This window comes from Dermacentor albipictus, chromosome 10 (assembly GCF_038994185.2).
Source record: "Dermacentor albipictus isolate Rhodes 1998 colony chromosome 10, USDA_Dalb.pri_finalv2, whole genome shotgun sequence".
NCBI lineage: Eukaryota > Metazoa > Arthropoda > Arachnida > Ixodida > Ixodidae > Dermacentor > Dermacentor albipictus.
The window spans coordinates 95,599,866-95,607,422 of record NC_091830.1 but is presented as its reverse complement, the minus strand read 5'-3'; the positions used below and the strand labels follow the sequence as shown (position 1 = coordinate 95,607,422).

At 41.6% G+C, this 7,557-nt stretch overlaps 1 long non-coding RNA gene across 1 annotated transcript; it reads right to left on the bottom strand.

Moving 5' to 3' along the window:
* LOC135921435 (uncharacterized) lies at positions 1-7,028 on the bottom strand. Its single transcript, XR_010570545.1, has 2 exons — positions 6,889-7,028; positions 1-812 (listed from the first exon to the last, which is right to left on the bottom strand). It is a non-coding gene; the product is annotated as an uncharacterized lncRNA (long non-coding RNA).
* Between the last annotated feature and the right edge of the window lie 529 nt (positions 7,029-7,557).

Below are 7,557 nucleotides of genomic sequence, written 5' to 3'. Positions count from 1 at the left end.
TTTTCCAAACACGCAGAACGTTGGCTTTAATAGATTACGCACGCAATAGACGTAGCGCTTAATAAACACACATTTTACCTCGTTTTACGCAAACAATGACCGTTAGGGCTTATTACCAAATGTAGCAAAATTTGCGGAGGAAACGTGAATTCCGCATTTAAACGCTGCATCTAAAGGTGAATTATTTAAATTTTCACCATTACAATAACTCTTTTACTTGGCTTCCGGGAAAGTCAGAAGGTCTAATAACACACTTTTTCGGGTACTCTCTGCCTTTTAGATCTTATATTTTCAAGTGTTTTGTTTAGTAGTGACTCGTTACATTTATTGTACGTGACTTCAACCTTTAATCTGCGAGAATGCTATCGAAGAGTGGAATTTGAAGAGTTGATTTCTTCTAATGCTTATCTTTTATGTAATGCTTAAAAAGGCATAGCGCTGTGAAGTAATGACTCAAACTTTTCAACAGGTTCACTAATCAGCAATCCTTGCTAGATATACTGTCTGCAAAAAGTGTACCAAATAACTTTAAAAAGAGAGCTTCGAATTTGTCGTACAACTAATTTCATTCCAGAGATTTACAGGGCGGCTTTAAGCACAATGAGGTAAAGCGCCGGCAGTGATGTAAAACAGTAACCATTCGGTGATATTCTTCAACGCCTTGACAACCCTAGAGGTAAGATCGCCAGGATTCACACTGTTCTTTACGAAAGCCCATGATAGTGGTGGTGTTTCTGTAGTCGATGTACACAGAAACAGCACTGTCGATGGCATACTTGGGCCATGGAGTTTGCATTGCCAGCTCCGGTACCCTGCGAGAACGAGAGGTATGAAACACATTTTTCCATATTATTTAGATCAATTTCAAGTGGGAATAACTTATAAAATAATTTATTGCGTAAAGCCTGAGGTCATGCGTATTTCATATTTCTTGCTTTTTTTTCTTATTTAAGTCTTTAATAAGTACGTTTCATCACGCGCATCTGCATCGTAACAGGGCATGCGAGCCAAAAGGATCAAACAATATACTAAAAGAACGGAACGTTTCTTCTGTATTGTCATCATTTGTCCGCTTTGTGTACCGTAAAACGCGGAATATAGGTTAACCCCCCGCCCCCTTCCTAACCTTTGAATTCTTGAACCATAAAGGAGAAAAAATGGTATAAACCGGTAAAAAATAACGAGTATTAATACATGCGTGGGCTTTTTAAGTTCGACCTCTATTCCCGTTTTGACCGTACACTTTGCATTTTCTTTGTACTATTCACATGCACTAGCATGACCAGTCCCTGATATTTCGTCATTCTCCTCTAATCCTGGCAATACAGTTACTAGCTGCAGAAAATCAAAGAATGGGAGCAAGTCTGTGCGCGTTACTAACGAAGGCTTTTGGAAAAGTTTATTGTCACTAAGGCAGATACCAACTCAGTGACACGATGAAGGCGTTGCAGCCAAGAAAAACTTTCTTTTTGTTACCCCTACAATGAACGCGCCAATGACGTCGAACGAAAAGAGCATATAACGAGACACGCTGTTCGACGGCAGGATTTGAACACAGGAGGTCTAGTAGAAAAACCCGATAAGGAAACCATTAGGCCACTTGGCTTTCTTTTTCGTCTTTATTACCAGTGTTGGACTTCTTACGCTTCCAAATGCTCATCAGAGGCCAGACTCAAACACCTGTGGTAAATGAATGATATAATGTACGTTACCTGTGTCTACCTCAAAGGCGTTACGCTCTGATTAAATATCTCCTTACCAGAGCTAAAGGTTACACCCTGTTTACCCACTCAGGAAAGTTGTTTCCTTTACTAAATAAACCATCCCCTACATTCTAGAATGTGAATACGAACTTATTTTGCACCCGAGCCGAAATATTAGCACGCCATTTTGGAGTGCCGCGAAAAGTGGAGGCCCTTAGGTATATTTAAATCATAGGGAAGCCTATCATCTCTGTTTATTGCGAAATACCTGATGTTGTGTAGATACGGCATGAACGCATGCATCGACAAGTGGCATAAAACGCCTTGATGAATTTCTTGCTGGCAAGGAAGCGCATTGATTCGCTTGTTGCGTTTTTAATAGAGTGCCTCGACAGGCAATTAGTATCCATGATGTCTGCTAATAGGGTTGTTTGCATTCATACAAGTATATATTGCATCAAAATTTAGGAGATTGAAGGCCTATAAAGCAAAATAAATAAAGCCATAAAACGTATTAAGCGAGAAACACGAAGATTGGAATAATCAATGTAATGACCATCATTCCCATGGTGGCTGCACGGTCGCAGCGACAAAATTCGCTCTTGTAATTATTGTAGGAAACTCTATGGTCAAGAATGTTGTGACATGTCTATGTAATTGTCTACACCTCAGTGGTGCCCAACTGTCGTGAAATCGACGTTTTAGTGTAGCGAATAACGTTATTTGCCTGCTTCGGCTGTTTTGAATCTATCTATCTATCTATCTATCTATCTATCTATCTATCTATCTATCTATCTATCTATCTATCTATCTATCTATCTATCTATCTATCTATCTATCTATCTATCTATCTATCTATCTATCTATCTATCTATCTATCTATCTATCTGTTTGCCTATCTATGTGTCCTTTTACGCCGACCCAGTGGCCCAAATTGTGTGCCTGATTGTGCCACTAGGTATCCGATATGTGCTGCCGCTATGCCGTCGTGGTTGTTCGGTCATTTCAGCTTCGCGATCTTAATCGCGTCATGTTGTCATCCAGCCTACTACCCTGGCCTAGTAGCCGAAGTTTTCTATTTGTTTCGGCCAATGGGTAAGCGTTCGTGGTTGTTATGGCGTCGTAGTCCTTGCGTCACCGTCATTTAAACTTTGTCAACTTAGTCTCGTCATGCCATCGTCATCACGCAATGGTGCTCACACAGTCATCACCATGCCGTCGTCGTCGCACTGTCAATTTATTATTGTCATCACTAAAGTAATGTACTCCCATTGTCATTGCACCGTCCTCATACCACCTTTGTAGTTATATCGACGTCAATGTTTCTTCATCGTTGTATTGTTATGATTCTGTCGTCATTCAATCGTGATTAGGCCACCCTTGTGATGGCGTCATTGTCATACATATGCTTTCACGTCTCCATTGTGCGACTGTCCTGGTAATACAGCCGTGGTTGTGCCGTCTTCGACACTCCAGCTTCGCCATCCGACTCACGTCAGTTCATCATCATCATTACAACATCATCATGTCAGTTTTATGATACAGTCATCGTTAAGTCATTGTCATCATATATTCGTCGTCATACTATTGTCATTTCGTAGTCGTTACGGTATTCGTCGGCTTACAGTCATCGTCCCGCATTTATCGTACCATCAAGTGCGACTCCGCACCCGTGGTTCTGCCGGCATCATGTAACTTTGACATTCGACTCTCATCATGCCACCGCCATCACGCTATCGTTTCGCCATCATCATCCCTTGAGTATCCTGATCCCATTGTCATCATAAAGTCGTCACCATAAGAACTTCGACGCCATTCCGTGTTCGCAATTGTATTGTAATCGTGCTGTCGTTATTCAATCGTGGTTATGCCGCTGTTGTCATGTCATTATCCTCATTGCGTCATCGCCACACAGACGCTATCATACATCCCTTCTCATACAGTGGTCGTCCCGCCGTCTTGGTAGTGCCATTGTCTTTTGCGCTTCCTCATTCGGTTGCATTAATACTGTGGTCATCTCATCATGTTCGTCATGCAGTAGTCATCGCATTGGCCGAAGGTGATGGAATGGGAAAACAACCGCGTAGTTATATTGAGATGCAGGTTAAAAAACCCGAGGTGGTCGAAATCATTTTGCAGTCCTCCATTACGGCATGCCGACCGCTTTTTGGGCAGGCAATCTTCGAGTGCCGGCTTATGCGACCTTCACACCAGAAAGCGATGAAGACGCTACTGAGGTTCCTCCGGTCAAGCGACCTGCTTAAACAGACTGTGACATTCCTGCGTTCCCTTTTGTGTGTGTGTGTTTTTTTCATGTTTTTTTCTTCATTTCCCCTGAGACTCTTTCCATGTTTTACACTTTATTTCTTCTCTTTTTAGACCCATCTGTATCCCCTTAGCCATTCCTCAGTGCAGAGTAGCAAACTGGATATCTATGTTCAGGGTAAGTTCCCTGCCTTTTTCTTCTCTTTTACTTCTCTCTCTCTCATCACCGTCAACAGTCGTCATACCATCGTCGTCATAACGTTATCGTTTTACCATCGTCAGCATTTCACAAAAGTCTTGCCACCATCGTCACGCTTTCTATGCTGACTCATTCGCCCCGCTGGTATTTGTATAATATCTTGGACATTATGTATGTGCTTGTGGTAGTGATTCCACCATGGTCCTTCTGTCAGCATCATTCCTACTGCGTCATATGACTGTTGTTATGCCTTCATCGTGACTCCTTATGCGTCGACTCAGTAGCCCAATTTATATGATAGGTTGGACCACTAGGCAGCGCTTTTGAACGTGATGCCATCGTGGTCATTGCATCGTCAACATTCGAATTTTGTCATCGGCTCTGGTCCCGGCATCGTCGTCGCTACTGTGTCGTCACAAAGTCGCCATGCACTAGTTGTGATACGGTCGTCATGAGGCCATCGTGATCGTTCCGTTGTCATCACGTCTGCTTCTTAGTTTAACTTTGGCCATGCCGTCGCCGTTGCACCATCGTCGGAACACAGTCTTCACGATATAGTCGTCGCCACGCCACCGTCATAATACACTCGTCGTCCCTCTATGGTCCTGTAGCTTTTGTCATGTCATCGTAGTCGTTGGCTAGTCGTCTTACTGTCGTTGCTAAAGCATTTGTTGTTTTACCGTCGCCGTGATGTCGCCGTTATTGTTCCATCACCTTCATTTTACCTTCATCCTCCATCTCTCACTATGCTATTCTCGTCACCCCATCGTCGTCTCAGTCTCACTGTCCCGCCGTTGTTATCAAGCCGCCATTGTAACGTTATCGTTTTTTTTTACCATCGTCATCACTTCAGAGACGTCATCTCATTCTTTTAATGCTGCTGTCGTCTTACCACCTTCATCGATCCCTTGAGGTTATCCCTTCGTCGTCATTAAGTTGTATTCATAATATCACCATTAATTCGCGGTTATGAAACCGTCCCCATACAATCGTTGATGTTGCTACGTCGTTAAACAGTCTGTAATGCATCTGCTCTCACACCGTCGGCTCGATGTGAGCATGGGCGAGCCGTCATCGACATTAGAATTCGTATATGGTTACAATGAAAATATAAGTGGCTGATCTAATACGCACACTTAGCATACTGTATAACAGTCACCTGGTTCCGAAATGTTTTTTTTTTTTGTTATCACACATAGGATGGTCACAACTACAAAATTAATTCTGGCAGTGACTTAAGCCACGGCCAAAACCTTCATAGTGCAATCAATGAAATTTTTTGAATTTAGAGCAGTTACACAGAAACAGAGCTAATAGTTTTAAAGTGTCAAATAATGAACTGTTATGGAATATGACGGTAAAAGGCCATGCGCCTGAAACAAAGGTACTGTTTACCATATAAGCACATTCTTATATTTTTGCTTACTTTCCTAGGCATTGCATCAAAGTTTGCTTACGTGTAAATTTTGCAACATGGCTGTGTCGTATTAGCCCTTATCTTTTCACCTTTGGCTTACTGCAGCTTTATGCACATGCATAAAGCTACTGCTGCTACTACCTTCTATACTACCTACACTACTACCTTCAGCTGTAGGCCAAACACTACGCTGTCCAACATACATGCATTTTACAACACCGAACAGTAGACAAAGAATGAGCAACTCTTTTAAAAAGTGCAGTACTTTGGAGACACATTGATATATATCCGGAAAACAGAGATTTTCGCTAAAATGATAACTTAATCTAATTGGTACTGAGCATAATGCATCATGCAAGAAACTTGCATTTACCGGACACCACTATAGACACTGCGAGCTCTGCAGCTTCTCCACAATCTGGCACAATGTGCGCAAGCTGCCTGTAAACCCTGGAAGGGGTCTATGATACCTTAAGAAGCTCAGCAAACATGAGAAGGACACAAAATGAAGGTCAGAGAAGCAAAGCGAATTTTTAACCATTCCTCTCGATGTTGCTATGAATGTGAAGGTGCCAGGAAATGATGTATTTGAACTGCGTTTTTAATCATGCAATACTAGAGAGAACATTTAGGCAATAATATTGTGATAAAGAAGAATGACAGAAATCAACCTAATGAATATTTTTCTAAACTTGCACGAGGTTTTCGTCATTATGCTGATGCACACACCTGCATACCTATACTGTGAAGTCTTGTTTCAGTTTCTTATTTTATTGTTACATAGTAATTGACATCATACACCTGTCTTGAAATACATTACGTTGGGCTCCTTCAGTATTTTTTTTCTTACTGGAACACAGATGCCTATACAGGGCAAGCACTCAAATACATGCAAGACTGCCACGGGACTGGCCACTCGAGGGCGACACGTTTGTACAGCGCAAAAGACGAGGACTGAAGGAAGAACACAACACAGGAGCTGTCACACACAAACACACTCAAGGCACTTTGCGAGATTTTCAGGCTTCTTTCATGCTCTAAAAACACATTATGTAGCACATATTGAGCCACAGATAGCTGTACTGGGAAATTTTCACGTTGCTCTGCAATTTTATAATTGAGACTTTTTATCTAAATATATTTGAGAAGTTGATTATTTGATTAGGACCAATTAGGTAATTAGGCAAAATGCAGAAAATCCAAGTACTTCCAAGAGACAGAAAACAACATTACCTAGGTTCTCTGTAGCTAGGTGGCATATTCATATTTTTTTGTTTGCTAAAGTTACGTGGAACGCTGCATACCTCCTATGGAACAGGTGTCACACCAATCACTCTAAGCGATGCCGCTAAACTTGCCATTGCGCTCAAAACATACAGGGTAAAAAAAGCAAACTCTAGGTAAAAGCATACCAAGGCCTCTATTACTGAAAAGGGAAACTGACGGGAGGCGTACGATCTCCGGCTTTGAAGCTGATGCATGCTCACAGCTGGCAATGAAAGGGCCGCAGCAGCAGTCCTGAAATAAAACAGAAAACTTTGACACTACAATGATCACATAGAATACGAAAAAGCTGGTCACAAGTTTATCTTGGAGAACATCTGCTGCTACATTAAGTTTTGTATATTGGTCAGCTTATTGTTAAACTAAGCTTGCCACTATTTTATATCTTAATGGCTTTGCTCTTCCAAACTAAAACCTTTGCCCAACTCATGCACTTGTGCACTACTTAAGCTATGAGATGTTCACGGATCCCTTACTATAAATGGCTTCTAAGACAAATTATTTCACCAAAAGGATGCATAACTTATGAGTGTTACTGACATAAAATACCTAGGTAGTGCCTCTTTATAATAGACAATGGCGGACTTCAAGCAAATTTTTCTCACAGATACAGGTTGATCGGTCTGCCTTTTTTTTTCACCAGCGGCAGAAATTTTGTTATTAATACTCGTGCAATATAGGATGACGCT